Below are 16,719 nucleotides of genomic sequence, written 5' to 3'. Positions count from 1 at the left end.
CTGTCTCCCTCTGCCCACCCCCAGGTCCAGAAACCCACAGAAGCCCTTTGTTTGCGGCTCCCTTAGCGGTGAGACCACCCCCATATAACCCTCACATCTCTATCGGTCCACTTGATCTTTGACTGGCACTATTCCATGAAAAAGAAAGGAATGGACGAATTTGCACTTTCTCCAGTTTACCTTTTGCTTGTACCAAAGCAGTCAGTGATTAAGGAACAGACGGTTGCTTTCCTTTTGCCTTGTGGTCTTAATTGATGACTCCAATATCTGATAGCTCAGCTGAGGTCCTGAGACTTAAGGACTCTTCACACAGCTTATACTTTCAAGTTGCTGATGGTTCAGTTATATAAATAAATGCTCAGTAAAACTTACGCTCAGTCTTTCGATAGAATGGTCTTACCCATGGTTATGAACATTTAATGCATACATGTATGCACTCTGTTGCTTTCAGAATAGACACTATTATTGATGTCGCATAATGCAGGGAATCTAAGATGAATTTAAAAACTTTAAGTAATTGCACTGAAAGGCTGAGATATGTTTGGAGTCCCTTGAGACGTGCCACCTGTGAGGACAAATGCTTAATTTGCCATGGGTGGTGTGTGATGTTGCTCAGTTATCTTTCTCTTGCTTGAAGGTATCTTGAGAAAGGTTGCACTTGGATATTTCCCTTCATTTCCTTTTCTTTCTTTCTTTCTTTTTTTTTTTTTAGATGGAGTCTCACTTCTGTAGTGTAGTGCTGTGATCTCAGCTCCTTGCAACCTCTGCCTCCAGGGTTGAAGCAATTTTCCTGCCTCAACCTCATGAGTAGCTGGAATTACAGGCGTGTGCCACCATGCCCAACTCATTTTTGTACTTTTTTTTAGTAGTGATGGGGTTTCGCCATGTTGGCTAGGCTGGTCTCAAACTCCTGACTTCAAGTTATCTGCCCACCTTGGCAACCCAAAGTGCTGGGATTACAGGCACGAATCACTGTGCCCAGCATTTTCCTTAGTTTGTCATGATGCTCCCATGGTAAGAAGAACAGGTCACACCCCACAAGTAAAGATGTTGGTAAGCTTCAGCTACCTGATATACCAAAGTGAACCATGGTAGTGAATCTTTAAAATAAAAGCATTAAAGACCTGTACTATTCAACGTATATCTCACAGTAGAACAGATAAGAATATAAGTGCAATTCTTTTAAGACCTTACACTTTGAAGCAGTCAGAAAGTAATTAAATGTGTTTTGTAGGGATACGGAGTGTCTTCAGTTGCAGATAATGACTGTGAATCAATAAAGGAACTTATAATTTATATCATTCATTTCCTGGCACTATGTTTTAGGGGCATAATAGATGTTCAATTAATGTTAGGAAACAGAATTTAGTTGTTTTGCTATTTTGTACATAAAATTATAAATGAACTCTATTTCTGATATGATTTTATTGTGCCTAATAAATCTAAATGAATTAGTTTTATCTCTTTTATAGTTTCTGAAACAGAATGTGCAAAGTTCTTTTAGATGGTTATTTTGATTTTATTTTAAACTTCCTGTAAATATATTAACAGGCTTCTGCTGCAAAACAATGTCAAAAACTCCACAAATATTTTCAATAATAAATTGGGCTTGAAAAATAATTAAGTAAAATACAAAGTGTGTTATAATGAACATGATGCATATTTTGGAGAAACTCTTACAATCCAATTCCTTTTTAATCATTCAAAATCCTATTGACAGATAATTTGATTATTATATTAACACCTGTTACATTATCTATAAGATAAGGAGTCACATAGCCTCAGAGACAAAGCAAACGAAAGGCAGACAATAGCAAAATGTAGGTTATTAGTAAATATCTTCATCATTGACACCAATTGGACTAGTCAAAAATATGTAATAATATTCGTGAGAGTATTTTACTAGCTTTAAATTACTCTACACCCATAGGCACTTATCATTTAATTAATTGTATCAAATTTGTATTGAATTAACATGAAATATGCAAGAGCTGTCAATAAACTGGTCAGCTGTTGGATTTGACATTGAGATTACAGGTAGGGATAAGTGGTTTTGCAATGGTTTAGTTGAGACAGACAGAGGAGAAGGAACCACAGACTAAGTTCTTGCACTCAACATTAGAAAAGGGTCAGGAAAAAAAAAAACCAGAAGTTTTGAGGCACCCTGGATTTTGAAAAGGATTCCCAGTGGGGAGTGTCAACATAGAGAAAAGAGGAGAGTGGCAGGGAAAATACGTGTGTGCTCCAAGAACTTCTCACTATGCCTCCTCACCTTTAGTATAGAGCCTCGTGAAAGAGGAACCCTCATCTACCATCTCCATCTGCACCTTCCCTTCATTCCTCAAACCCTTGGTGTCTGACATGTGTGCTCAGCATGACATCAAAATTTGCCTGGCCAACGTGAGGAAATCCCTTCTTTCATGAAAAATAAATCCAATGAGAATTTTTCGGTTTTCATCTTTTATGACTTTGTGCTCCTCTTAAATTTCCACGATATGCTTATCTTATTTCTTCATAGGCACCTTCATCCTGCATTCACTCCCCATCTTTCTTTCACTTTATGTCTCTCTCAATACCTCTGAAGACTCTAAAACTACATGTGAAACTGGAGACAATGTCATTTTCCTGAGTCTACATTCTAAACTGTCTACTAGGCACCTAGCTGTGCAACGGATTCATCAAAACTACCTGTTTAAAATTGAGACAGTTAAAAATAGCCTACCAATAAAAAAAAAGCCCAAGACCAGACAAATTCATAGCTGAATTCTACCAGATACACGAAGAAGAGCTGGCACCATTCTTACTAAAATATTCCAAAAAATTGGTGAAGAGGGACTCTTCCCTAACTCATTCTATGAGGTCAGCGTCATCCTGATACCAAAACCTGGCAGAGATATAACAAAAAAAGAAAACTTCAGGCCAAGATCTTTGATGAAAATAGATGCAAAAATCCTCAGCAAAATACTGGCAAACTGAATCCAGCAGCACATTAAAAAGCTTATCCACCATGATCAAGTAGACTTTATCCCTGGGATGCAAGGTTGAGTCAATATACAAAAATCAGTAAGTGCGATTCATCACATAAACAGAACTAAAAACAAAAACCACATGATTACCTCAATAGATGCAGAAAAGACCTTCAATAAAATTTATTATCGATTCATGTCAAAGGCTCTCAATAAATGAAATATTGAAGAAACATGCCCCAAAATAGTAAAAGCCATATATAACAAACCCACAGCCAATGTCTCGCTAAATGGGCAAAAACTGGAAGCATTAAACTTGAAAACTGGCACAAGACAAGGATGCCCTTTCTCATCATTCCTATTCAACATAATTTTGGAAATCCTGACCAGGGAAATCAGGCAAGAGAAAGAAATAAAGGGCTTCCAAAAAGCAACAGAAGTCAAACTATCCCTGTTTGCAGATGACAAGATCATATATCTAGAAAGCCCCATAGTCTCAACCCAAAAGCTTCTTATCCCATTTATGCTGGAGGTTGCAATTTTTTGAATTATAGACATGCATGAAAAATCAGAACTTGGCGATGACCTTGAGCACTAGGACACAACTAACTCCCACATGCTTAGTGTTCCAATAATGGAATACTAGGCATAAATGGGTTTTAAGCTGATGAACAACTTCAGCAAAGTCTCAGGATGCAAAATCAATGTGCAGAAATCACTATCATTCCCAGACACCAACAACAGTCAAGCTCAGAGCCAAATCGGGAATGACCTCCCATTCACAATTGCCACAAAAACCCCTAGAAATACAGCTAACTAGGGTGGTGAAAGATCTCTACACAGAGAACTACAAACCACTGCTCAAGGAAATCAGGGATGACACAAACAAATGGGAAAACATTCCATGCTCATGGACAGAAAGAATCAGTATGGCTAAAATGGCCGTAGTGCCCCAAGCAATTTTCAGATTCAATGCTGTTCCTATGAAACTACCATTGACATTATTCACAGAAATAGAAAATAGTATTTAAAAATTCATATGGAACCAAAAAAAAAGCCTGAATAGCTAAGGCACTCTAAGCAAAAGGATCAAAGCTGGAGGCATCATGCTACTCACCTTCAAACTATACTACAAGCCTATAGTAAACAAAATGGCATGGTACTGGTACAAAAATAGACACATAGACCAGTGGAACAGAATAGAGAATGCAGAAATAACACCACATTCCTACAACTATCTAATCTTTGAAAATCTGACAAAAACAAGCAATGTGGAAATAATTCCCTGTTCTATAAATGGTGCTGGGAGAACTGGCTAGACATATGCACAAGATTAAAGCTGAACCCCTTCCTTATACCATATACCAAAAATTAACTCAAGATGTTTTAAAGACTTAAATGTAAAGCCCAAAACTATAAAAACCCTGGAAAACAACCTAGCGATTTCCACTCAGAACATAGGCACGGGCAAAGATTTCATGATGAAGATGTCAAAAGCAATTGCAACAAAAGCAAAAATTGACAAATGGGATCTATATTAGTCCATTCTCATGCTGCTATGAAGAACTGCCCAAGACTGGGTAATTTATAAAGGAAAGAGTTTAATTGACTCATAGTTCAGCATGCCTTGGGAAGTCTCAGGAAACTTAAAATCATGGCAGAAGGGGAAGCAACATGTCCTTCTTCACATAGCAGTAGGAAGGAGAAGTGCCAAGCAAGGCGGGAAAAGCCCCTTATAAAACCATCAGATCTTGTGAGGAGAAGTCACTTACTCTCACAAGAACAGCAACATGGGGGTAACTGTCCCCATGATCCAATTACCTTCCAGCAAGTCACTCCCACAACATGTGGGGATTATGGGCACTACAATTCATGATGAGATTTGGGTGGGGGCACAGTCAAATCATATCAGGATCTAATTAAAATAAACAGCTTCCACACAGCAAAAGAAATTATCAACAGAATAAAAAGACAACCTACAGAATGAGAGAAAATTTTTGCAAGCTGTGCATCTGACAAAGGTCTTATATCCAGCATCTGAAACAAATTTATAAGAAAGAAAAAAACCAAACAACCCCATTAAAGAGTAGGCAAAGAACATGAACAGATACTTTTAAAAGAAGACATACATGTGGCCAACAATCATATTTTTAAAAAGCTTAACATTGCTGACCATTAGAAAATGCAAATCAGAACACAATGAGATACCATCTCCCACCAGTCAGAATGGCTATTATTAAAAAGTCAAAAAATAACAGATGCTGGTGAGGTTGTGCAGAGAAAGGAACACTTTACACTCTTGGTGGGAGTTTAAATTAGTTCAACTATTGTGGAAGACAGTGTGGTGATTCCTCAAAGACCTAAAGACAGAAATACCATTCAACTAACAATCACATTATTGGGTATATACCCAAAGGAGTATAAATTGTTCTATTATAAAGGCATGTGCATGCATTATGTTCACTGCAGCACTGTTTACAACAGCAAAGACATGGAATCAACCTAAATCCCCATCAGTGATATACTGGATAAAGAAAATGTGGTACATACGCACCATGGAATACTATGCAGATATAAAAAAGAATGAAATCATGTCTTTTGCAGAACATGGATGGAGCTGAAGGCTGTTATCCTTAGCAAACTTTGCTTAACTAAATTGTCTAAAAATCATGATCCCTTGTTGATATAGTTTGAATATTTGTCCCTTCAAATCTCATGCTGAAATGTCATCCCCAATGTTAAATATGGGGCCTGGCAGGAGCTGTTTGGGTCATGAGGGTGGATTTCTCATAGCTTGGTGCTGTCTGGTTGTTTAAAAGTGTGTGGCTCTGGGTACGGTGACTCACGCCTGTAATCCCAACACTTTGGGAGGCCAAGGCGGGCGGATCATGAGGTCAGGAGATCGAGACCATCCTGGCTAACATGGTGAAACCCCGTCTCTAATAAATATACAAAAAAAATTAGCTAGGGGTGGCAGCATGCGCCTGTAGTCCCAGCTACTAGGGAGACTGAGTCAGGAGAATGGCATGAACCCCGGAGGCGGAGCTTGCAGTGAGCAGAGATCGCGCCACTGCACTCCAACCTGGGCGACAGAGCGAGACTCCATCACACACACACACACACACACACACAAAGGGTGTGGCACCTCTCCCCCATCTCTTGCTCCTGCTCTTGCCCTGTGATGTCCCTGCTCCAACTTCACCTTCCACTGTGAGTAAAAGCTCCCTGAGGCCTCCTCAGACTCCGGACAATTGCAGACACCATGTTTCTTATACAGTCTGCAGAACCGTGAGCCAATTAAACCTCTTTTCTTTATATATTCCCCAGCCTCAGATATTCCTTTACAGCGAGCAAGAATGGCCTAGTCCTTTTGTCCAGGTCATTGTTTGCATTCAACGCAGATACTGTACCAAGTAAGTAGGAAAATCGGAAAGCATGCTTGCTGAACGAACTACTGAATGAGGTCAAAGCAGCTAGGTTGTTTGCTATAAAATAGATAAGGATCTTGCAGAGCTTCCTCTAAAAATGCTGCACAGTCTAGAAAGAGAACCAACTGAAGACAGTGATAAAAAATAATCTCGTTATGCTTACCAAGTGGTCTCAGTGCTACAGATATAAATATAAAATGAATCCAACTATTAAAAAGGCCACAACTCCGAAAGAGCAGCTACAGAAGTAGATTCATGGTTTTCATTCCTTTATTCTATAGAATTCCCATCAGGAATCCTGGTTCTTCTCAGGGTAATAGGATGTGACACCTGAGGCCCAGGGTCAGATGGACCGTGGTGTGGTAGGAATGCTTAAGGAGAAGGGTAATGTTTTGAAAAGATGCAGTGGATGGTTTATCCCGTGCTTAAGAACTGATGCTGCAGACATTTTCTTAGCATCAAAGACTTTCATCCCTGTGTACTCCCTCATCAAAATTCTCTCTGATCATTAACAGTAGCCTTGAAAGCCATTTTCGCATGCTCCCCATAGACTTCTGCGCAGGCATCCAATTCAAATGAAAATCTGATGAAAACCTCTCTTGAAAAGCAAAGGTGTATGTACGACTCCCTTAAATAAAGGCCCACATTGTTATTGGGATGACCATATATTTCACTTTGTTTTAGCTCATTCTTCACATTGATTGGCATAGTGATATAGAGACGGGGCAAGATTTTTGTTAATTTCAGCATACATCGGCTGACCCGGCCAAGCCCCCTAGGAGCTGAATGTAGGGCTAATTTTGTTTTCCACTTTCTGTGCCTAAAGTGCTGCTTTCTGCTTTCATAACCTCTGTCTTTCCTTTTTTCTTTTCTTTTTTTTTGTTTTTGTTTTTGTTTTTTGAGACAGGGTCTCACACTGTCACTCAGGCTGCACTGTAGTGCACTGCAGTGGCAGCCTCTAACTCCTGGGCTCAAGAAATCCTCCCATCTCAGCCTCCCAAACAGCTGGGATTACAGGCACATGCCACCATGCCTGGCTTTTTTTTTTTTTTTTTTTTTTGTAGGAATGGAGTCTGGCTATGTTGCCCAGGTTGGTTTCTAACTCCTGGCCTCAAGTAATCCTCTGACTTCGGCCTCCCAAAATACTGGGATTATAGGCAAGAGGCAGTATGCCTGGCTGTCTTTCCTTTTGACTCATTGGAATAATCTTCAACTCTTAATACCAACTCATTAAAAAAACAAAACAAAACAAAAAAAAAACCACCCTGACCATAGGGAACAAATCATCCTTCCTTCACTTATAATCTTATCTCCATCCCCTACTTTTGCCTTTTTGTAGACGATCGCAAAAGCAAAGACTCTCTCTTCTCCCAAAAAATAAAGATATAAAAGAACAAAAGGTATATTCACATTCCAAATATATAGGCTAGGGCTATCATTTTCAAAAAAATGAGTTATTAATTGTCCCTTAAATTGGCAAGCATTGACAATTATAACTGCATATACAATTTGATCGATTTTTTATTTTTGCCAGTTGGAAGTCATATTCAATTCACCTTTTCTGTCCTTGATCTCCAAGGATCTATAATATCTGTGCCCCCCAAAATTCAAAGCACATGGATTTGCATTTCATTTTCGTCTCTAGTTTAGGCATCACCCATGAGTTACAGATAGTAAATCGACAAGCTTGCTCGTGCCTGATGACAGGGAAAAAGATATCTCCTAAAATACTTACCAATGTCTTCAGTATTTGTTCTCATCACCATTGTCATCCCTGCCAGACTTAACTTAGTAATGAATTGATAAACTCCTTAATCTGTAGTTGATCAGTAGCCTTTCTCATTTTCCCCAGAGTCTAGTGGCTGGGGTAAGTATCAATTTATCTACTATTTTGAGCCATTCCGAACTGATTTAAAATTCAAAAGGTCTTGCATGCCGTGAAATCAGAATCAAGGACCTTTGCACCCTTTCAACTGTTCCTATGAATAAAATATTTTCTACATTTATAGAATGAATGACTTTTAAGTGTGATATTTTATTTGGTGACATTTGATGGAAGGAAAAAAATAACCATGTCATTTATGATGAATGGCAGGTTTTGGAGTTGGGGAAATCAGATCAACTTTATCAACTGGGCTTCAAATGGTGACGTCTGATGTTTTCCACAGATGCTCTGAGCTTAGCTGGTAATAAAGAATCGCAGAGCAAGCTGATAAACTGGGGTTGCTCCAGAAGTACCCTGTCCAGCCTAATTTATTGCCAAATGTGTAAAGAGAACAGAGACCCTCTGCGGGATGTTCCTGTAATAAAGTCATCCTCTGCGGTCTGCCTGGACAGCACATGAAAAGCTATGACTGTAACCTTCCAGCACTTAATCCCTGATCAGCTCTTTCTAAACAATGCCACCTGCTCTTTCCTCTCTACTCAGCATGTGCTGCAGAAATATCTGACCAAATTATAAGAACAAAAACATTTGTTCCACTTTCTAAAGTAACAATTTAAGGTTCCTTCCTGCAGAGTAGAAATTATCTGAAATGATACGCATCCAGGCACTTGATGGGTGATCAACGGTTAATTAACAACACGGATGGAATTTTCTAAAGATCCTTTCAATTGAGTTCATTTGCTCTTAGATGTTTCAATTAAATGATCCCCATCTTTGCTCTAAAGAGTCAACCTGGAAATTATAGACTTTGCAGGTGATTATCTTCTGTGTGAAGGGAGATGCTAGAGACAGCAATGAAATGGTGAGCCATTTGCCAAGGAGAGAAAGAAGCACGCTGAAAGAGGCCTTGATAGAATGGAACTTCGCCTTGAGTTGAACTTGGATGTTGAATAGAAAACTGTAAGGTTGCATCTTATTTCACATGTAATGTTTGTCGAGTAGTTAACAAAAATCACATATATCACACACCTAGTTTTATTTACAGGTCTAACAGAACAGGGCACACCTATTCTCACAGACTTGAAATAAAAAAGAAGTTACTAAAAAAATTTAAAAATCATAACAGTAATCGAGCACAAGCCATTACATTCTTTCAGATTAGAAAATAACACCTCACTGAAAATGATAGGAACAGGAACATTGCTAAGTCTAGGGAAAATGAGATTGAGGATGAACAATAATTACGTCTGTGGTCTCAGAAAAGTTTAAGGGGTTTGCCTGCAGCTGCAGAAAGGGCTGGCATATCATATTCGTGTTTCTAAGGTCTAATGATGCCACTGCTAAAAAGCAAAAGTCAAATAAAGATTTAACTTTTTAGAAATACATAGTGTATTATTTTGGCATCAGCATTTAATTGTGTCCTCTGCTAACATCTCTTTTATAAATATTTCGGAATGATTAAAGAAAAAGAAAGTGTCACGGCCAAGTAAGTTTGATATGCTCCATAAAGTAACATCAGTAGCATTTTAGATACTTTTAGATCTCTTTCGAAAGACAGAAATCTGTTCATCATGGTTTGCTTCAAGTTGCCTAAAAATAGAAGACTTCAGAAAACATTTTATATAACTAATAATTGTGTCCTAAAAGCATGGCATTTAAAAAGTTCTTGATTGATTGAAATGAAAAAATTACATGGAGCTAGGATTTATAATGAAGAACATTGACCGGGCACGGTGGCTCACACCTGCAGTCCCAGCACTTTGGGAGGCCGAGGCGGGTGGTTCACAGGAAAATGCAAACTTCCAAACATTACCTGACCATTGGTGGCATTGAGCCATGATTTATAAGAACAAGAATTTTACTTTGAGATAAAACAAAACAAACAAAACGAAGAAAACAACAAAAAACCTCTATGCTGAGTAAAGAATACATTTCAACAAAGTGATTAAGATCAATGAAATTAAAATATGTCTGTCACATACCAAGAACATAAAACTGTAGACCATGATATTATTTTCTGCTGAAATTGGACTTGGGTATAGAAGTGTTTTAAAGGACACTGAGGAACTCAGACAACTAAGTTATTACTAGGTGAACAATGAGGATATGACTACAATGAAATTTTATGTGCAGTATAACAGCATCAAACGCAGTGGCTCACATCTGTAATCCCAGCACTTTGGGAGGCTAAGGCAGGAGAATCGCTTGAGTCCAGGGGATCCAGCCTGCGGTGGGCCGTGTTCACACCACTGTACTCCATCCTGGGTGATGGAGTGAGACCTTGTCTCAAAAAACTAAAACAAACAAACAAAAACACATAACAAATATTGTTCCTTGGGTTGGTGTCTAGAGATTGCTCAGCCTTCAATGAATGAAAGTAACAAACGCTTTAAGCGTCCTTCCTGTGTATTCTTATTTAGATTTGTACTTGCTGGTTTTTCTGCTTCTCATAGATTTCTCTGACATTTCCATATTATTAGACATGCATTATCAATTTATCTTTTAAATATTGTAGGCAATCTTTTAGGCATTTCGAACCAGCATGTTTGCATGAAGTAACTCATCTACAATATTTCTGGAAAGAGAAGTTTCACACTCTTCATTCACTCCTTTTAAAATTGAGTGCACAAAGTTGGCTAGGACGTCTGTTTCCAATTCAAATGGAGTGACCCTCCTGCCATAAACAACCATGAAGTTGAACAGATATACAAGGTACCTGATTTTGACAGAGGCCCATAGGCAGTGCAAGACTGTAGTCTCCAAGAACAGAGTGGATTCATGGGACCGTCTTGCTTCCAACTGCATATAACCTCTTGGCTGGTGAACTGGCAGCAAAAAAGGCCAAGGTGGTTCTTCTGGGCTAAGGAGGCATTGATCAGATTTCTTAGAGCCTCAACTGGCTGGAATCTGTGGGTCAGGAAATCCAGAGGAGGCAAATTTGCAAGCAGGTGGTTCAAAATTTGGGAGAGTATTCTCTTCATGTCTGCAATGTTGGCTGAGGTAGCCCATGCATATGGCACAAGACTTACTAAAGAATAGCTGCAAAGGACTGAAGGAGAAAAAGAAGTGTGTGAACAAAAAGTATCTGAGACAGATCTCAATCAATTTAGAAAGTTTACTTTGCCAGGGTTAAGGACGTACCTGAGACACAGCCTTAGGAGGTCCTGACTACATGTACCCAAGCTGGTTGGGGTACAGTTTCATTTTATACATTTTAAGGAGACATGAGACATCAATCAATATGTGTAAGATGTACATTAATTCAGTCTGGAAAGGTGGGACAACTCAAAGCAGGGAGGGTACTTCCAGGTCATAGGTAGATAAGAGACATCTGGTTGCATTTTTTTGAGTCTCTGATACACAATTTACATGTGAGACAGGGGTAAAGGAATAGTTACTTATGCCTTAGTCTGGTTCAGTGAATCTGCATTTTTACATCAATAATAGGGCAGAGGAAGCAATCAGATACACATTTGTCTCAGGTGAGCAGAGGGATGATTTTGAGTTCTGTCCTTGGTCCTATACCTGTGAAGATAAACTACCAATTTTCATTGCCAGGATGCAATTCAACAGAACTGTTTTAGGGTAAAGATCCTCAGGCCCACAAGGAATTTTGCTGTGGGCAAATTGTGAGGGAAGCATGTAGCTTTCTTATCTTTGTGTTATAGCTACCTTATTTGGGAATAAAATGGGAGACAGGTTTCCCTGATGCAGTTCCCAGGCTGACTTTTCGGTTTGGCTTGGTGATTTTGGAGTACTGTGATTTCTTTTCCTTTGACAAGCATAAAAGCATAATCAGCACCATAGTTCCCCCTTATCCACGGATGATAAGGTCCAAGACCCCAGTGAATGTCTTAATCTGCAGATAGCACCAAATCATATCTACAGTGATTTTTCCTATACATACACACTCATGATAAAACATAATTGATACACTAGGCACAGTAAGAGATTAACAACAACACCTAATAATAAAGCAGAACATTCTAACAATATGCCAGCATCACTACTCTTGCGCTTGTAGCCGTTATGAAGAAAAATAAAGGTAACTTGCACACAAGCACTGCCAGAGGGCTACTAACTGACTAATGGGCAGGTAGCATCTACAGCGAGGTACCCTGGATGATTCACATCCTGGGCAGGATGGAGCAGGATGGCACAAGACTTCTTCACATTACTCAGAATGGTGCACAATTTAATAATTATGCATTGTTTATTTCTGGAATTTTCCATTTATTTTTTTCAGACTGTGGTTGACCGCAGGTAACGGAAACTGTGGAAAATAAAAACACAGGAAGAGTAGACTACTTTATCTCAACCCTTTGAATGTCTCACTCAGCCAGAGTACAGCAACTCACCTCCTCATTGTGCGTCGCAGAATTCACTTCATTAACACAAATGCAAGGTATGCTTATTTATAAATACTCTCAGAAGGGTAGATGAGAACTCTTTAATAGCATTTACCTGTGGGAGCTGGAGGGCAGTGTTTGGGGCTTTGAGGGATTTACTTAACCGTTGATTGCACGGCTATGAGTATTGTATGAATTTTTTTACCCTTGGGCTGGGCCTAGTGGCTCACACCTGTAATCCCAGCAGGTAGATCGTTTGAGCCCAGGTGTTCCAGACCATCCTGGGCAAAATAGTGAGCCCCTGTCTCTACAAAACAATACAAAAATCAACGAAGTGTGCTGACATGTGCCTGTAGTCCCAGCTACTCGGGAGGCTGAGGTGGGAGGATCATTTGAAGCCTGGGAGTTCGAGGCTGCAGTGAACTACAGTTGTGCCACTGTACTCCGGCCTGGGCAACATAGTGAGACCCTGTTTCTACAATAAAATATGGAAATTATTCAGGCATGGTGGTACACACCTGTGGTCCCAGCTACTAGGGAGGCTGTGGTGGGAGGATCGCTTGAGCCCAGGAGGCGGAGGTTGCAGTGAGCCAAGATCACACCACTGCACTCCAGCCTGGGCAACAAAGTGAGACCTTGTCTCCACCAAACAAACACACACACACACACACGCAAATAATAATAATAATAATTTATCCTCATCACATATAACTTCTAGTCTTAAAAGTTCAAAATATATAATATCTATTGAAAATTATATTCCCTTCGTGTTTTTCGTGTTTTCTTCCTTTTTTCATATTGAATCATCTTTTTGCACTATTTCTTACTAGTCACAGTTATTACTGAAATCTTCCAAAAGATTTTAAGTTGCACTTCCAAAATGTGCAACTTAAGAAAAATGATCAAGAAAAATTAAGGATCTATCTATAACCTGGGAAATAGTAATGAAGTTCATTTTGGATAGTTGACTGAAGGAATTACAGTCCTTTGGAATGAAACTGAAGCTGTAAAAAAAAAAAAAAAAAAAAAAAAAGCCTGAAGAAATAGGTTACAAATATGCAGTTGGGCTTTTCATGCTCAAAGTTCTCTGTGAATAGAATTATTCTGACAGAAAAGGATTTGTGGACATGGCCACCAGGCTGTGACTTTAAAGGATGAAAATCTTCAAGATTCTGAACCAAATCACTGCCTGCCTCAGACCAATAACAAACGGGATTACCAAAGTCAATTGTGTTATCAGCACAATTCAGCCTGATAAAGCTTGACTATCTAGATGAAAGAGCATTACTCAGTGCCTAGAGATTAGGGGAAAAAGAGACATATGAGATAAAATGGGAAGTATATTTATGTTCCATGGTTATCTTTAAAGCATTTTAGTGAGGTCTCAGGTTTTCATGGGAACATATGAATAATATTTTAACAGTTAAATAGAAAATGTGATGCAATATGAATAATTCACATTAGTATTGTTATTTTGGATATATAGAGATGAAATATATTGATTATTTGTAAGCATTCTTAGACATCAAAAGAATACACAAAGCTGAATTTTAAAAAAAAAGATACAATTCTTAGGTGCTTTACATATTTTGTGGAGAGTTCCATTAAGAAGCAGATTCCAATGCTGAAATTGAATGTAGTTCTTTTTAAAAACAGATTTAATTACTTTCCAGTTATAAATTTATCTTAAACATAAGTTGTGCCTTTTATCGCTAGATTTTATTTATTATATATTATACTTCATAATATGTTGCAGTCTATTGATCTGAAAATTAGGGAAGCTGATAACTTATCTTTGAGTATTTTTCAGTGTCTGATAATAACAAAAACAGACAACCTAGGGCGGCTGCTTGAGTGGAATACAATTACCGGAAATCAAAGAAGTTCATGCTGCCAAAATCCTTCCTTTCTGGTTTACTCAGATATTTTTGTTAACTTGCTTTTTCATCTTTTAATGGCTTCCAAGGCGTATATAGTCTGTCCATTCTGACTGAGTGAAGAGTTCACTCTCGTCTCTCACAGGAATCTTTTTCTGTGCTTAGAATAACAGTATTTTATAGCTGGAATGCAAATTGTGTGAGTGTGTCTGTGTGTGCGTGCATTGGGTGTGTGTTGTGGTACTCGGGGAATTTTATCTTAATTCTGCCACTTAATTATGTGCACCTGGCAGACACCCTGCCATATACATCTTTATTTCCTGGCCACGTTTTGCTGAGACTCAATGGATAATGAATAAAGAGTAAATTTTCTCTATTCTCTTCATTAGTTTGTTCCTTCATAAATAAAAAACTGTTGTATTTGATTTTATTTTACTATCTTTTTAAGATGAAAACAACAAACATTTTAATAAGACCATATAGAATTATAAATGTACTTCAAAGCACTTCTTTACTCGCATTCCAAAAAAAAAATGAAGAGCAGTATTTTAATTATCATTACTTAACAATGATTTAATGATCAGTCTGAAACATATTCTATTTTCTATTGAAGTTGTCTTTTTGATTCAAGAGTAATTTAGAAGAGATGAGTGGGGCAAAAGAGAGGTAATAGAAAGGGACTTGAGAAATCTTTAGAGGATAGTTATATGTTAAATCTCTTGATTGTGATGATGGTTTCCTGGTTGTATATAATCATAAAATCTTGTCAAATTACGTGCTTTAAATGTGTGCAGTTTTGTGTATGTCAATTATGCCTCAATAAATCTGTTTTTAAAATGAGGCTTTGTCATAACAGCAGACTAAAAATATGTGACAGTGGCTTCAACGATGTTCAAACTTCCTATGCGTTTATTGATTTTCTGTCTCATTATTTTATCAATTATCAAAGAGGACTATTAAAATATCTGACTCCCTGCAACTCTATAATTCTGCTTCATGTATTTTGAAGTTTTATTATTAGATGTACAAATGTTTAGAATTCCTGTGTCCTCCGGATAAATCGACCCCTTTATTATTTTGAAGTTAACTTTATTCGTGGTAATATTCTCTGTTCTAAAATCTTTTTTGTCTGATTTCAATATAGACATTTCAGACAGTTTTGATTAATGTAAGCATATTATATATTTTTCATCACTTTGCTTTCAATCTTTTTCTATTTGAAATGTGTTTGTTGTAAATAGAATAAAATTAGGTATTGCTCTGTACATATTCTGAAAATCTGTTTTTTGATTGACATATTTAAACCATTCACATTTAATGTGATTAAGAATAAATTCATTCTCTACATATGTATTTTTTATTTGTCCATCTGTTCTTCCTTCAATTCTTCCTCATTTTCTTCATTCTTCGGGATTAGCAGAATATATTTTGCGATTCCATTGTATTTCATTTTTTGGTATATTAGCTATAATGCTTTACATTATATTAGTTACTGCTTTAGGGTTTATAGTGAATCTAAAGCCTGTCACAATTTACCTTCAAGAGATATTATACCATTACATGAATAGTATAAGGACCTTAGAATAGATAACATCCGTTCCTTCTCTTCTGATGATTTTACCATTGTTACCATACATTGTACTTATACATATGCAATAAACCCCATAGTACATTGTTATTTTTTGAAATAATAAGAAAAAATTTTAGACATTTATTTACCCCTGCTGTTATCATTTTAGCTCTTTATGTCTTTTATTAGATACATATTTCCATCTAGTATAATTTCCTATTTACCTAAAATTTCTTGTACTGCAGATCTGTTAGTGATGAACTCTTTCAGATTTTTGTGTCAGAAAAAAAATTTATTTCATCTTTGTTTTGAAAGATATTTTTGCTTGGTATAGATTTCCAGGTAGGCAATTTTTAAAAAATTTGTTTCAGTAGTTCAAAGATATTTCTGCACTGTCTGCTCACTTGAATTGTTTCCAGTGAGAAATTTTAATGTGTTCTCACTATACTTTCAGTTTTCCTTAAAAAAAATTCTGGCTGTTCTTATAATTTTCTTTTTGTCTTTTTTTGAGAAATTTTATGATGATGTATGTTTGTGTTTATGTAGCTTCCTTCATGTGTCTTGATTTGGGATCCATTGAGCTTCTTGGAATTGCTGGTTCATATTCCTAATCAATATAAAAGTTTTTCAGCCATTATTTAAAA

Source organism: Macaca mulatta, chromosome X (assembly GCF_049350105.2).
Source record: "Macaca mulatta isolate MMU2019108-1 chromosome X, T2T-MMU8v2.0, whole genome shotgun sequence".
NCBI classification, from domain to species: Eukaryota; Metazoa; Chordata; class Mammalia; order Primates; family Cercopithecidae; genus Macaca; species Macaca mulatta.
This window is presented reverse-complemented; position numbering follows the sequence as displayed.